This window comes from Amblyomma mixtum, chromosome 6, assembly GCF_055824585.1.
Source record: "Amblyomma mixtum isolate Tamu chromosome 6, ASM5582458v1, whole genome shotgun sequence".
Lineage (NCBI taxonomy): Eukaryota > Metazoa > Arthropoda > Arachnida > Ixodida > Ixodidae > Amblyomma > Amblyomma mixtum.
This window is the reverse complement of record NC_143017.1, coordinates 135,110,701-135,127,734: the sequence shown is the minus strand read 5'-3', so window position 1 is coordinate 135,127,734 and position 17,034 is coordinate 135,110,701. Positions and strand designations below refer to the sequence as shown.

The window sequence follows — 17,034 nt, the reverse complement described above, 5'->3', positions numbered from 1 at the left end:
CGCTCCTGCTCCTCCTTGTGACGTCACTACACGTCCCCACAACACGTGACTCGGGAACAGGTGGCGCGGCAGCCTTTTAATTAAGCACTGTCGCCGGCATTGACTTTGCTAAGGAAAGGGCTTTCGCTCTCGTATATTTCCCGGGCGACGGATTATGCGAAACGAGTCCCGGCCTCCTCCCCCTGTTCTCTCGCCCGAGCAGCAGGGAGAGACAGCGTCGGCTGCGCTGTGCGACGCGGGAGGAGTGACCGGGTCGGACGTGATCAAAGACCAGGCTGTTCGCCGATCGCTGCTGGCATGGCGGCTGATAACTTTTGGAAAGAACGCGCACATGCTGGACCGCCATCGGCCGCCATGTCGGGGAGAGCGAGATCAAAAGGCGCCTAAGCTGGACGAAAACCTTGCACCACTCGTCCCTGACGTGCTCTGTGGGGAAGCCGCCGTCATCCCATTAGGCTGTGCGAGAATGAGACGCGGCTGAAAGCAGCCCGCGCCTTCCGCTTATTTGTTCTTATAGGTCATGACGCCACGTGTCATTCCACGAGTAGCGTGCGAGTCTGTGCGCTCACGTGTTGTAGAAAAGATGTTGATTTTGGGAACATACGTAACTTAAACACCACTTGACGGAAGCCAGCAGTCACCGAAACCAAGGATAAGGGATGTATTTAAAAAAAAAAATATTTTATGGTGTTCGTCAATGAGAGATTAATTAGGGAATTCTTTTAAAGATAATTGATTAGAAAGCAGGTGAAAAAAACAACACATCCCGCCGGTGGGATCCGAACCCATCACCTCCGAAATTTCGCGTGCGCTGCTGTACCAACTAAGCTACGGCGACGCCTGTGCAATCTTCTCCTTTTGGGAGTATTTACATGTAGTGTAAGCGAACCTTGAAAGTGTTCACCAGCGTCACCCTCGTGCGGACGTAGTACGTCCGCCGTTATGCACGCTAGTGCCACGTAGGAACGTGATCGAACGGTGAGGGCGGAAGCTGTGCGAAAACCCTCTTATGCTTGCGTGCTGTTGATCGCCATATGTGTTGTTTCAACGGACAGCAGTGATGCAGTGCGAGTTCGCGATGAATTGGGAAGGGGGAGAGGAGTATGCACGCTTGCGTCGATCTCGAACAATCGAACTTTAGGATATGTCAATGACAAAGCAGGAATGGCCCATCTTTTGAAAACTGCGCGCATTCGCGCTGTAGCTATTTCCCAGGCCAGTCGTATGCAGAGGCCCGGGCGAGACCGATCAGGTGCGCACGTGTACACCTGACGGTGGAGTCCTAATGGCGCCGCCGTGGCAAGCGGTTTGCGTGCCTTGTCGTGTCGACGGTGTCTTAGGCTAACGCGCACCCCTTTCCAGCGTCGGCGATGAGCAGGAATGAGGGAAGGAAGCCGGGGTCGCCCCGAGCTGGTCTTAGCCGGCCGGGCGGCCGATCAAAGCCCGTCGCGCGGCGTGCCGCTCTGACCGCGGCGCCTGATAAGCGAGGGGCGCCAGTCTTTCACGAGACCGTCACTGCGCCCAGGCACGCCAGCCGGGGAGAAGAACGGATGGTGGAAAAAACACGAGGCTTAGCGCGAGGAGGAAGGGAGAGGGGGGTTGCACTGCTGTTCGAAATTCTCTAAGGTAGTGCAGGGGCACCCCTGCATGCAGTGCAGGCCATTCGCATCGGCATCTTTGACCGGGATCGCGTGCCGGAGCTCCGGATCAGTGCACACTGGGTGTACACCGGTGGGTGTACAGCCAGATGGGTGTACAGTGTATAGTTTGGCAAAGAAAAGAGTTTTTGTTTTTTAATTTTGGTGTATGTGCATACAGGGTGTATTGCCTGGCATTTATGTAGGGCACTGCTCAATGCCAAGAATCTGTACAGTTTGGCAAAGAAAAGAGCTGTTTTTTTTTTAAATTTCAATTTATGTGCATACATGGTGCATTGCCTGCCATTTATGTAGGGCACTGTGTAATGCGAAGAACAGCTAGGATTCAGATTGCTTATATTTATTGCATGCTGAGTGCAAAGATGGCGATGCAGTGTAAGGGACTTTGATACGCAGTTGGCTTATAGTGACTTGTTATAGCGTTAACGACAGAGTACGTTAACTGAAAACGGGCCTTTTGTTGTCTAGAACAAGCAAAAAAAAAAAATGAAATGCAGATATTGCATCCATCGGCCCGTTTTCATAAGAAAGCTGCTCTGCAGCAATACTTTTCTACGCGGATCTTTGAGGCTATGCTACACTGCCGTCCGCTTCTAGCCTTCAATGATCACGGAGCCCCGATTCTCTCTATGTCGTCATCAACGTTGCAATTTGAATAAAGAGGTGCTAGAAAACAAAAACTATGTTTGACTCCAAACTTACCAAGCATATTCCGCAGAGCCAAAAAAGCGGAAGATTCATGTTTTACCAAGAAGAAAAATAGAATGGAGTCGTCCTCAGTATCCATTAAGTTTTTTCAGTATGTGTTCCGGAAACTTTCAACTGCTGGTGTACATCAAAACAAAGCTGCCCTTGCGGTTTAATGCGTAACCAGCTGCTATTAAAGGTAGATATCGGCCACTGAACTACTCGAGAGCGCACCGATGTCAACTGGAGCCTTCGGGGGTTGCTCGCAGTCCTCGTCGCGCGATGCGTTCTCGTTCCGAAGCGATATTGATTCTCTTCCTCCGCTGTCGCCCGTCAAATGCACTCGCGAGCGTCCTCGATCCTGTTACCTCGGCCCGATGTTCTCGTGTAAGCCGACATCGATAAACGTCCATTTAGTTTGCGTAATGCTTGTATATGCGACGCGCGCTCGCCCAAGCGTGTTGGTACTTATCGATGCGTGTCGTTCCAGTGTCCGAAGAAGCAAGAAGAGGATGGGGCAGGAGGGACGACAGCGATTCAGCAGACACGGGTAGATGCGGCCCCAGCGACGTTGTTTTCGGAAGGGCCGACAACCAATTGCAGCCTGTTGAGCTGGGTGGAAAACTTGAACCAGCTTGGTGGCGCGTTCCCAACGTATAGATGGTTAGAAGGCACGATAAGTGCTGGCCGCTTTTATCTGCGCCGGTAATGCGAAAATATATGTCGCTGTCCCATTTCGGCGTCCCGCGAGGTATGCATTCTCGAAGAGCGTGGACTGTAGCAATTGATGTGCAAGAATTTGCGTTAAAAGCCTTTTGCAGAATGATTAATACTTTTTTTTACAGCGCATTCAAATGCGTTTTCTTTCTCTATTTCATTAGCTGCATGCATTAAAGGTGGCAACTCATGCTTCCGCCAATCTCGCCGATGTTACATATACTGGCAAGGTGTGTATGGTTTGCTTTATTGCGGTTTAACGTGCCGAAGCGACTCAGGCTATCAGGGACGCCGTACTTGAGGGCTCCGGATAATTTCGACCATCACCTGGGGTTCTTTAACATGCAGTGACATCGCGCAGAGAGAGAGAGAGAGAGAGAGGGGCTTGAACCTAAGCTGCACAAAGGCGCTAGAAGATCCTGCATATAAAAATGGTCTATATGTCTATAGACAGTCTATAGACTTCTTATTGACTCTATTGACTTCCTACAGATATTGCTTTTTGTCTATTCATAGTCTATAGACTGTCTATAGACAAAAGTCTACTAAAAGTGTATGGCCATAAATCTATTGATTGTCTATAGACTGTCTATGTCATTTGTATTGCCTATAGACTGTCTATGGCATTTGTCTAGAGAAAGTCTAAATACTTTATAGACAAAAGTCTAGAGACACTCTATAGACTGTCTAAAACTTTTTTGTGAGGGTGTATTCGTGTCAGCTAGGGCTAATTATGTACGGATTTAAGTGGAAAGCAAAAAATGATGCTCTGGAAAAAGTGGTGGAATCACAACTCGCCTTATGTCAAGAAAAAAGGTTTCGTCCTCCACATGGCGGAATTGCTCACTGTCAGAAATGGAAGCTTTGCTCTGTGGGCGCTGAGGAGAGCCATCGACCTGTTTAGTATTCCCCGAACGGCAGTGCCCCTCGTCCCGAAAGCTTTGGTTGACAAACGACAAAGGGGGGGGGGGGGGGGGGGGGGGGGGGTTGGTGGTGGCATGAGGTGCTGACGACTGCCACACTGGAGTCCATGAGCCGAGCAGTTCGTAGAACAGGGAGACTAGAAACAGTGACGACCCGTGCGGCGGCGAGGATTATGGGAGGACATGGATGGAGAACAACAGGATAGATTAGCGCATCGCTTGAGGAAGTCGACTCGGCTTCACCTCCCGAGATGACCGCCTGCCGAGCGAGATCGGTGACGAGACGACTCCTGTCCCCACCGTGCGAGAGTACTGTCTAGCCATGTGTCAAGCATCACCAGCGCTGCCGCGACCATGATCATCTTCAATACTATCACGTGACGCGCTCTGGTAGAGCAGGAGGGAAGTTATTGTTATTTACCCCATTTCGGATGTCTTCCCATTTTTCAACCTGAGAGGAGTCCTACAACGGCGGCATCACTAAAGTTCGGGGGTAACAGCTGTAAAACTCTACAGAAGGCGAATGGACTCGAGGGATGATATCGCTCATTATAATCTGCAGCGTATGGAAGCTCACGCCAGGCCCTTTTGGCGCGGCCACGAACTTTTTTTTTTTGCCGTATGTGTGTCCCAATAGGAGCATTAACGGGTCCTTTAAATTAAGCTCAATCTGCAACGTGCACTCAGAATTTGAGAGTAAATTAAGTTGCACTCGACGCACGCGGATGACGTTATGTTGACAAGGCTGCTAACCTGGAACCGACTCATCGTGCGTACTGTACAGAGCATGTATACAAGTTCTTGTCATGATCTGAGGGGAAACGATAGCCCTGTGTGGTCGAGTGATTTAATAATTAATGTTTGGGGGGTATATTGGAGCTACTTGGTAATTTAAACTATGAAATAGAATATTGTGAGTGGAAGGTGTGCGATGACTCCGTTGACTGCAAGCTTCACAAGCTGCTAATGCACCTATCACTGCTTGGTGCTGTCGCACAGGTCGCAATGAACGCTTTCACTCGCCTACTCTTAAAGTCTCGATTTATGCTTGTGTGCAAAACGCCCCGGTCGCAGTGCGCACGTCCTATGGTGCATGCGCAATTGGTCGCGATTCGCTGGAAGTGTCATAGACGAAATGCTTACTCTTGCTTTGTTCAGATTAATTATGTTACGCGCATAATGCTTTGTCGATACAGTGTAACCGTGGCAGCACGAAGGTCTAGACGGCGCATGCTGCGCCAAAATTCGGCAAAAAAAAAAAAAGCCGCCGCTGCAGGTGTTCACGCCCTATTATGACGGCTATAGATTCGTCTATGCGCGCGCCTCCCATTGTCATATGTGGAAGCGATCGTAGCAGCTGCTACGCCTGTGCGACACTGGGACCGAAGCGTTGAAACTCAGTCGCAAGGCGGCTATGATAGGAGCGACGGTCGTTCCAGTCGCACAGCGACCGATATCGTGGTATACGTTTCGCTGAAAATCGCACCAAGTTAAAAAGCATTAAAACTCTCCCGGCTTGCACCTGCCACTTTAGACGCACTTACTAAATTCTTGGGCCTCTAACGTCGCGGTTATTTGCCGAGAACCAGTGCTAACGTACGCGTCAGTGAAAGTGTTGCTTTCCCTCAGCGACAAGTCTGCTTTCCAAGGGCGTAACGACATCACTGGGGGCGTCGGCATCTGCGCGTGAAATGCGCGAGCGTCCGCCGGATATGTGCACGGGCATTTCTGCTCGCGAAGCAGTACTGCGTGTCTGGGTTTTTCACCCAGGGTCATTGCGCTTTGTCCAGCTGTCCGGGCGCCCGGACAGCGTTGCGCGGCGTCGGCCGCCGAAAACGAGCGGACGTGAGCCGAATCTGTCGCCCTGTTGCCTTGCTCACGTATCGCTGTCGCGCGGTCTCGCGCCATGTAAATCAGCGGGCCCAGATCACACGTTACGTGAGAAGAAAGAATGCTGGCAAGTTGCTCCCCGTGTGCTGACGACCTTGTCCGAGGACGGCATTCAAGAGCGTTTCGAGAGCTTTTATTCTCTTTTGTTTTGTTTTGTGCGTGTATTTTGTGTGACGAGGGTACCGGGGCTGTGAATGTCTCAGCAGTTCCTATGCTCTCGAGCTATATCCTACGTGGTTGACTGCTCATGTGAATGCCAGCAGATTGACGTCGCGCCATCTCGCTGTGTTGAGCGTGGAGCAGTTCCCACCGAAAGTTCACGTACGTGACACTGGGCACAGCTGACTTTTCTCAAAAGAACTTTCAGATTCATCGCCCTAATTTCAGGCGAAGTAATGACAACGACACTCGTGCTGAACCGCCCCCGCTCCCTTCCCGTCCCTCGTAAGTTTACGCGGGTCACGTGACGCTGGGTGGTTTCTTCTCGAAAGTGCATACGAGTCTTCTCTAGCTCAGGCCCCGAAAGTTCTCTCCAGTCAACAGGTGAGGACGAGGATATTCGACTGCGACGGGATATACCGCACTATGAGAAAAGACTTGCCTTCGTATAGGAACGCTGCCATCATTCATTTCTTGTTTATACCATGTTACTATCATCTTCTTGTTCGTATCCACCTTCCCGCCTTATTTTTGGTGGCCTTAATGCCGCGAGCAAAGCCCTTGAAGCAGATATAGCCTTAGCTCTGTGGAGAAGGAGCTATGGAACGGAGAAGCAGCTCTGTTTACTATCTTGCGCCTCAGCCCTGCAAACTCCTCTGGAATGTCATTTTCTACGAATCTGCGAACTGAAACCTTAACCTGCGGCACTCTTGCCACCCCAAGCATGCCACAGTCTTTCTACTACGCTCTTTGACTGCTGCCCTGTAGCGAAATAGCAATATAAAATAAATATAAAGCGAGGCTTACAAATGACAGACACGGTTACGCGTCCATCATGTCCTGTCGGCTCTCGGGGCGCCGCGATGCGAGTGATCTGTTTGAGGGAGCGTTGAACGCGAGAGAGAAACTTCCACGCAGTCACCAGGACGGAGCGGTGGCCGCGAAAAATGAGGCTGGCTGTTCTTCTGGCGCGGAGCTCATCACTGCTGGCCCCCAGCCAACAGGCTATATAGCGCCTTATGACGTCCACAGGCGACCTCATCACTGGCCCTGACAGCGAGAGGAGCGGCTCGATCGGACTTAAAAGGAAGAACAAAAGAAGTATAGACACACGTACAAAGATATCGAGGCCGTGAGAGCAGCATCAAAAGCAGAAGCAGCAGCGGTAGGAGGATTGGTGCCCGTTTCTATTTCGAAGCGTCCGCGGACCGGCGGCGCGCAAAGGCCCCCCGCATCTAGCATGTTCGAACGGTGGCCGTCGGAACGCCCTCGCCTAATGTACAGCCTCCATTTGCATAATGGATCAGCTCCCAGCATCGCCTTTCAGACAATCAGAGCTGACATCTCATTATTCAGGAAACAACGCGCGCCACCAGATAGGAGAGAGCGGCGCTGAGCTCTGCGCCAGACGCTCCCCAGCGCGGGATCTCCACGCTGCGAGCGAGGCAGAATGCTTGTCTCGCGGTGGCAGTAGCATCTCGTGCATAAGAGACGGGTGTCGAATGAGAGACCTGTTCTCATCGCTCTCCTTACATTCGTTGCCGCGATTCTGCACTAATGACGTCTTTTCAGAGAGAACGCTTCTGAGCGCTTTTTTTTTTTAGTTTGGGTTTCCATGTTCGAACAAGAATGAAGTCACAATAAACGTTTCATAATTAAAAAAAAAAAAACAAGGAAGAAGAGCTCTATTCAAGAGCCAATGCAGGTATCTTCGCGGCACTGTCTTCGTTTTGCTTCTGACTTTTTTTCTACGATCGTCTACCGCGTTCCATTACGAATGTGTATTGCGGCTTCATTCTTGTTCGAACATTGATATCCGTACGTTAAAAACGCTCAAGAGCGTTCTCGCTGGAAATACGTCATTACAGGAGGAGCCACCCGTCACTGAGCCCCGCTCTGCCTTTCTGGGTTCGGTCCTTCTCAAGTGGCATCGTCGCTTTCCCTGACTTGTATATCCTCCACCCCTTTTCTAGGCGCTTAATTGACAAAGGTAGAGAGCTGTTCTACGAGCATCGTGCTATTTCCGTTTCCGGCGGTGCTGCGCAAATGCAGTGAGGGATCCTTGGGGGCAGTAAAGTTGCTGCATGATTTGGCGAACGTATATAACAGCGTTCAAGATGGCAGAACAGATGAAATACAGCCTTTTCGACTCCGCTGCCAAATCTCAGAAGTTCTTGGCGCCTATGCAGTAAAAAAAAAAAGAAACAGCGACATTGTTTTCAGTAAACATAAGCGTGTAAATGTTGTTTCGTTAGAAAACGAAAGATCGTGGCAGCAATGTATTCATCATTTTCTGCTGATACTTTTCAAAACGCTCTATCGCATGGTCAAACGAGTTAGCGAAATTAGTTTACGGTAATCAAAACGCTATTTGCTCTGTCTCCAATGTTGATTAATTACAGAATAAGCGTTTATTTCCATTTCGATAGAAGAGAGCTTTAGGGTAGCGGAGACGTTCTCAGGCAGATGTGGACACATTTCTGCCTGCTACGGAGGCCAGTGTAGCTGCCCATGGGCGTCCGGAAGGGGGGGCAAGGGGGGGCGGTTGCCCCCCCTTGGAATTGCGGATATTATTTATGCACTAGTAGAAAACAACTACATAGCTGCCGCCTCCCCCATAACCGGCCATCGGGTGCACCCCCCTGGAAACTGTTCTGCGGACGCCCTTGTAGCTGCCCGACCAGGTGCGGCGCCAATTCGTCTGCGGCAAAGCGTTTCCGCTAATACGGCTGCGCTATTACGTCTCCACTGTACGTCTCCGGTAATACGTCTGGTCTAATACGTCTTCACTCAGCTAACACTCATCATTGTGCGTGGGCATTTTTTTGCGCTTCGGCAAAGAGCCTTTCTTTTCGCGGCCTGTCATAATTTTTATTGATGTGATCATCAAAATAAGAGACGAAGGATCGTTTCTCTCTGGAGATTCAACGATGTCTGAGGGCGTACGTAAAGAGGCCTCCTCTGTAGTTCGGGAAAAGCGAGGTGCTGGAAGTGGTAAGGGAGCAGGTCTCCATAGGGCAGGTAGTGACCGCTGATCCGGATCATGAGAGGGAAATAACTGGAAGAATAAGAATGGGGTGGAGCGCATATGGCAGGTTCTCTCAGATCATGAATGGTAGCTTACCAATATCCCTGAAGAGAAAAGTATACAGCAGCTGTATCCTACCGGTACTCACATATGGGGCAGAAACGTGGAGGCTAACAAGGAGGGCTCAGCTTAAGTTAAGAACAACGCAGCGAGCTATGGAAAGGAAAATTATGGGTGTAACGTTCAGAAATCGGAAACGGGCGGAGTGGATGAGGGAACAAACGCAGATTACTGACATCCTAGTCGAAATTAAGAGGAAGAAATGGGCTTGGGCAGGGCATGTAATGCGAAGGCAAGATAACCGCTGGTCATTTAGGGTAACGGAGTGGATTCCAATAGAAGGCAAGCGTAGCAGGGGGCGGCAGAAAGTTAGGTGGGCGGGTTAGATTAAGAAGTTTGCGGCAATACGGTGGCCGCAACTGGCGAAGGACAGGGTTAATTGGAAAGACATGGGAGAGGCATTTGCCCTGCAGTGGGCGTAGTCAGGCTTATGATGATGACGGTGATGATGAGTCCAGAGTCCATCCTTCCTCACTACTTCGTCATGTTCCCCATGGTTGCTGGTCGCCTTCCTCGCCAGGGTTGTCAGACGAGTGGGCTCTTTCCGCCGCACGCACACTTGCCGAACATCGCGTGGCGGAGGCTCGCTATCAATACATTGCGTATTCCCTCTGGGCATACATACTGTAAGTTATAAATATGCGATCAGACTTGCCGAATGATGATTGGAATAAAACAGGGGTCGATCGTGTGGCACCCGCCTCACGAGGGACCCGTTGCTACCGGGTGCCGGATTCTCGTCGGTCGCCGAGCGACGGAACTGTGCTCGTCTCTTGGGAATCGAGTGTCCAGAAACTAATGACGGCCTCAGAGGCTCGTCGAGTATGTTGGCCGCCTGCGATATCGCTCAGCAAGAAATCCCATATGCAATGAACAAATTGCGGATTTGTCGCGCACATTTGAACGCCAAGGATGCGTTCTAATGATTAACAGGCGATGTGTATGCGTTTGCCCCTCGGAGTTTGACTGGCGTTCTGTGCAGTCTGCCTCAATCTCTCAGCTTTATGCTAAAAGGCACATGGTAGGCTGGCTAAAATAAAAAAAAATTGATTCTTCGTTTTCTGCCGATTTCCAATGAAGGAAACCTCCTGAGCATTATTCAGTGACTCGTATGCTTTTTCGCTCTTTAGCAGACAGAGCCAGAACAGCAAGATTTTTCAAACCCGAGTGTCGAGTGGCACGCCTGATTTCTTTGGAGTTTATCTTCATTCGCATTTCTGCCATAAAAAATTATGTTTTTCAAAACCAAACAAGGATGTTTTCTTAGATCAGCTCATTCTTTATCAATAGTAAGGCAGAGGAAAGAAAAACTGCGGTTTAATCCGTGCTACGCCTAGATTACCCAACTTTATCACGCGAGCATCGAGCAAACTGCTGTACAGCGCAACGTATGGCGAAACAAGGCGGCAAAACAGGCGAGAATACGTACATGCTCTTGAAGTGCTTTTCATTTGCAGCGTAGCTGTTAATGCGTCAACATTAAGGGTCACGTTCAGCGGAAAACCCGTCTGTCGGCAGCGGCGTGAGCAAGAAATCCCCAGATAAGTAACGGAGGTGGGCCACCTAGGTCACGTGACCTTGTGACGTCATCACAACTTGCCCCACCGGATTGTGAGCAAACTGCCCACCATGGCAGGTGGCGGTTCAAGTAGTGACTGGTCGCGAGAGGTCGCTCGGGAAGAGCAGCCCGGGTCTCGCAAGCCCCACCGGTGGCAGCACCTGCCATCGCAGGGCAGTGGCGCATCGCTTAACTGCTGCACCACTGCGCCAGGTGTGGTATGAGGACTGCCAGAAATCTATGAATAAAATGTTGAAAAAGACCGTTTCCGCATATATGGGCATTAACCCATTAAAGCTATCGCGTCATATCCTGAAAGGGCAGCTGCAATTTGAGGAACTTAAAGGGGTGGAAAGCATGCGAAGTTTTTTTGGGCTAGCATTTAGAACGAACGTAATCGCTGATTAAAATCGCGACGGCCTTCAAGCTTCTCCGCAGAGCACAGCGCCAAGTGGGGGGCGCATGGTGACGTCATCTACGGTACGGGTACATTTTCAACGCATAAACGCTTGCTTTGAAGGAAGAAAACTAGCGCCGCTGAAGACAAAAGCCCGCCGAGTGTTGTTTGGCAGCATCCAACGAGGCATGACATTGTGTGGTTGAAGGCAGTGGAACTTTGAAATCTTACCGTCTGTGACGTCACACCGAGCTTCTTAGCACTCCTCTGGTGTTGTAAGGAGAAGCCTAAAATTTAACAGTTGATTACGTCCGCATTTTAAATGCCAGCGTAAAAAAAAAAAAAAAAAAAAACTTGGTGTGCTTTACGTACAGCCTACATACATTTTAATCCTTGAATATCGCGGAATTCTCAAAAAATGGTGCAGCTGCCCTTTAAGTGCTCCTCCACCTTTTCGGAGGTCCGATTTTTCTTAGAGCTCGTTACGATCGTTTGTTCTACACTGCTGGGATACTGCTAAAGAATTGGCTGCGTGTACATTTATATTTTATTGAACGTTGCCAGCGTTTTACTGTGTACTCTTCTTACTTTATGTGAAGCGCGCTCTCTCTTCACTCCTGGGTAGTTATTTTTAGCTTCTATTTCCTTTGGTTGCATGCTTAGAAACAAAGCGCGATAACGGCTGTTTCGGCCACGTATTTGCTCATCTTGGCTACCGACAGTGACCCCTGTCACCGGATACGTTCGAAAAACCTCGCCACTTGACACTAGGGTACTGGAGTTGTGGTTTGGGCTTGTTGGTCTTGTTGCATGGCCAGAGGGAGCAGCGCGAAAAGTCGAGGACGAGACGAGGACGAGGTTCTGTGTTCGTCCCCGTCTTTTCGCGCTGCTCCCCCTGGCAACACAAGCATAAGAGCCAGACGATATGAACGAGCCTTGGGTGCAGAAATACTCGTCCAAGTCAACTTTTCTTGCCGTGGACACTGTCCCAGCAACGAGCTGGGGTCTCAAGAAGTTTCTTTACGGGTGAACCTAAAATGCCAACGAGCCTGCCTTCCTTTAAGTATACAGTCGTGTGTAATATAAGGGAGACCAAGCATTTTGCCCAAAAGTTCGAATTTTCTGGTTATATCTTGACTAGAGTTGAGGATGGCTTAGTTATATTATACGCCAGGATTAAAACTAGTCAGAAAATAGGGGAAAAAATGTGGTTCTTTCACGTATTTATGGATCAATCAATAATTTAAAGATCATACTTTGTTCCCTCTCAAATTGAACACGACTGTGCGTCCCCAATGTAGTTGTGATATCGCCAATGGTATCCCTAAGCATTTGGAATATCGCAAGGGATTTGACCTCCTGCAATGGTCGCGTGAGGTGGAGCGCCGTCTTAATTAAGTACTTTACTGGGAGAGAGACCGCAAAACAGATCACAATGGAGGCCAGAGAAGAAAGCTGGGAAGCGAAGAAGCGAAAAATTGACACTGGTATTGACTACATGTCTTTGTGCTTACGAAATACATGTTTCACTGCACGTTGTTTTTGACAGAAAATTGAGGTCTGTTTCAACTATGATCTTAGATATTTCAAAAGTGTCACTTTTTGTAACAGGTGACCCATTATAAGAAAAGAAAGATAAAATGAAGGGCAGTTTTTTTGTGCGAAGCATATTACTAGAGCTACACTACAGCCCGTCGAGCGCGGCGGTGGAGCTACCATTGACCTTTAGCGTGACCACGTGACACCAAGTGACAACATGACGTCACAGCAGAGGAGAGATGGGCTGCCGGCTCGCGCGGTCGGCCGCGGCGGTGGAGGCTCCACATCAGAGGCGCTGCAGCTGACCACGTGACGCTACAGCAGCGGTATAAAGCTGAGCTTGCCTCGCTCTCCGGGCACTTACGAGGCGGCCAGGTGTTGGGATGTCGCCTAGAAGCAGGGCTGATTTGAACGAGAAGCGAAATCTTCAGCGTGCCACAGAGACCGATGAAGAGCGGGATGAACGTCTGGCTAAGCGGCGTGCTCAATATGCGGCTCGGCGACAACGTTCTACAACAACTGAAGAACAAAGCGAGGAACTTTACCAAGCCTAGCCATCAATATGCTTCGCATCTGACTAGGCTTAACCTTAGCTAAGCCTCAGCCATTTTTTTTTTCGGCTTGACCTGCACAGAGGTGCAAAGCAATACTGGGTTGCAAATGGAATGGTACACATCTACGGAGAAGGTTTTTTTTTCTTTTAATAGTTTCATCCTACGAAAACAGCAACAAATACTATTCCAGAAAGAAAATAGTTACAAATCTCTGGATATTTCTTAAGAAGATATATTTTTAGTTCAGCTAGAAGACACAACGGGCAGTAAAACAAAGCAAACTCGAATGAGCAACATAGACCAGTTGTTGAAGGACCTGTTCCTAAATATCGCCCAAAAACATGGAAGTATACCGGATGTCCCAGCTAAATGTAACCAATCCTAAAGACTGAGTCTCCAAGCCCAGTGAAACCAACCAACTGTTCAGAGTCGCGTGGCCTAGTTTTCAATGTTTTCCGTTTTTCAAGGTTAGTCAGTTAGTAAATACTCGTTAGCTACTAACTTTTTAATTATTAGCTTGTGGAACAAAGTGTCAGTACAGGAGTTGTAGATCCTCGAAAACAGCTAGCAGTGCGAATTTCCATCAAAGTACGATTTACGTCGCTTAATTTATTGTCCTTCGAAGAAGGGTATCACGTGGCCAGGTGCTGGCTCGCATTCTGCCCCAATGCGCGCGCGAAGCCTCATCGGGGAGAGCGCTCCAGAGAACAGCGGATTTTGTTCTGCGAGACGCGCCTCGGGACGTTGAAGTGTCACGGCTGTGACGTGGAAGCTTTTATTTTGTTGCCCGAGTTGTAGTTTAAGGCCGGTAAAAAAAAAAAAAAAAATACTCTACGTAAACGGTAACTTGGTGGAAATATTTCACTCAGCTTTTTTTTTTTTCAAGATAATCTACAACTTCTGTATTGACACTTTGTGCCTGAAGGCAATAATTAAAAGGTTAGGTAATAAGTATTTACTAATTATTGAAGTTTGGAGAACGAAACATATACTGCAGACAAGGTCAAGCGACTTTCAATATATCTTATCTGGTTTTACTGGACGCTCCGTGTTTTATAAAACGCTTGGTTTCATTTAGCTGGGACTCCTGTGTAGAGGTATACCCTCAGAAGGGTAGTGGATCGGGCTAGTTGGTGCAGATTTGACGTTTTTCGAAGCGCTAAAAGAACAAGGACGCAGAGGGAACAGGCGGTTGGAAGTAGCGCTCGTCCTTGTCTGTTCCCTCTGCGTCCTTGTTCTTTTAGCGCTTCGAAAAATGTCAGAGGTATACCCTGTGCCGTTTTCTTTTTCTCACTGATCAGATCGTCACACCATGATAAAAAGGGTCTATAGATAGTCTTAAGACTTCTTATAAACTCTATTCCCTTCTTATAGATAATTCTTTTTCTCTATTCATAGTCTATATGGCCATTATGGCCATAGTGTATGGACATAATTGTATAGATTGTCTATAGACTGTCTGTAGCATTTGTATTGCCTATAGACTGTACCCTAGGATTTTTCTATATAGAGTCTATAGACTTTGTAGACAGAAGTCTATGGACAGTACTGTCTAAAAATTTTTTTTGCGGGTGTCTCATGAGCCACTGCGGCGGGTCCCCGCCATATAACCAGGCGCCACGTTCGCAATTTTCTCCAGTCGCCTCGCGATGCATGTTTACACCGAAAAGTTCTTGGCTGACCGAGTTGTAGCCTCCAGCCAATCTGAGAAGATTTATTTTGCGCACGAGCAGGCCCGCGCTTCGTGCGGGTACCGTCACACATGTATCGGAATAAAGACAGAAACGATTTTACACGTTGTTTTTCTGCGAGGAGGAAGCTTGGCACGCTTCGAAAAGTACTACCTCCACTGTATTTTCTTGTTTGCTTCAAAAGACTGCAGCTGCTCTCTAAACGCATTTATAGTGATTTCTATGGAGTACTGACGTCGATTATCAATTGCAGGGGGTTAAACAGAGGGAGAGCAGTCGAGCTTAGTGGCTGTTCTTGATTCTATTCTCAAGTCAAGTGAACGTTTCGAGAATGTCACGATGAAGATGATGGTTATGGTGATGATGATGACGACATTCTCCAACCGTTCACTTGTCTTGAGAATAGAATCGAGAACAGCCACTTGGCTCGACTGCTCTCTTTCTCTCTTTTTAACCCACGGCAATTCAGAATCGATGTCAGTGCTGCTTCATGCAAATCACTATGAACGTGTTCAGAGAGCAGCTGCACTCTTTTGAAGCAAACAAGAAAAACGCTGCGGTCGTAAATTGTGTTGCTCGAGTGAACGGGTAGTGCCTTCTCGCTTGTCATCCATCGCGGCTATTGGATGATGGTCGCGACACTGACTGCGCTAGCCATTCGCTGCGAGGCGAGATCGTTTGATATTGTCGAGAACGACTAACTGCCCTGTTGCTGTATAGCTAGTCAGCGGTAAACCGGTCAGAAGCTGTTTGTTGCGCTTGTTAACCGCGTGGTGACCATTTGTGCTTTGTTTCTGACGGTGCGCGCGAGCTGTCGCACAAGGGCCACGGTTGTCACTGCACGAGGCATAAATTTTCGACGCGCTGGGAAGGGAATGCTCATTTCGCGGCCTTCGTTTTTCTGGCCTGCCTCCATTTGCAACCAGATTTTGGAGGCTGCATGCATGGCCTGAGTGTAGTTTATGTTTCGTTTTGGTTATCAGTTGGCCATTTCGGCACCGAGCGAAAGGGGAGAGGCAGCCTACGCTTGATTAGTCAAGCTTTATGGTAAGTAGCCGGCGCCTAGGCCTGATGGTAATTTTAGGGTGCGGACACCTTTACTCACGGTAACTCGGCACGCTGTGTGTGAGCCTTGCCCCGACGTACCGTGTAAGCACATAAAAAAACAACAGATAAACGTAATAACATTAATTCAAGCATATTGCCATTTGTCTTTTATTAATTGTTTTTCATCCCTGCCGTAATGCCCGAAAGGGCGTATGCGTTTCCGGTTCATTTGCTGTCTATACAGTTCCTGTGTTTCCATATGATCAAACTTTGATCTGGAAATACTGCACGAAGCAGTGGTCGCTTGCTTGTCGTTAAGAGTGCTAAATGGAAGAGGGCATTCCTTTTCCTTTCTCGCTTCCATCAGTTTACAATACTGACTACACGCACAGGCTTTCCGTAGTTAGTCTTGGCCTTAAAACATTGCGGATGTAAGTGCACGTACCTGTACGTCCCAGGCTTCAGTGGGCGTGAGCGATGGTTCAGTTCCAAAATTGACGCAGATCGATCTGAGGGAGCGGCTGAACGATGTCGGTCCCGTGAACTTCAGTGCTAGACAAGCAAACTGGTTTTATAGCGTTCCATAAGCGCGCTTCATTTTAATGCGCTTGTGTTGATTAGCGAAGAAGTACCTCACACCGTTGGCCACGTTCGAAAACCGGTCGTTCGCGAAATAATAACCAGGCGTGGTGTTTGCATTCCCAGGGTTGAGAAGCCGGCCGTGAGAAGCTGCATCAGGAGGTACTGCGTTAACTTCGTTTTTTTTTTTTTTTTACTTTTATATTTCAGAGAAGTCGCACCGGACATACACGGGCAAGCATCAGCGCGACTCGCACTTCGCCAGGGCTCCCGTTGACGGCACTTTAATGGCTGCGTCGTGACAGCGTGTTCCCCGTGGCGAAAGTGCTGCTGAAAGCAGTTTAATGGCAGCGCGTCCCGGAGGTGGAAGCGATGAGCCACATATCGGTCACTGGAGTTCCAGTAAAAGAAAGAACAAATAAAAAGCGGGGAACGAGTTCTTGACACCCACAAAAAGAGAAAAGAGTACGCAGCAGTGTAATACCTC

General features: G+C 48.8%; 1 pseudogene across 1 annotated transcript in view; it reads left to right on the top strand.

Moving 5' to 3' along the window:
• The window catches only part of LOC149340471 (uncharacterized), a 274,948-nt pseudogene that overhangs the window by 154,031 nt on the left and 103,883 nt on the right, over nt 1–17,034 (top strand). The gene's annotated exons all lie outside the window — the stretch shown is intronic.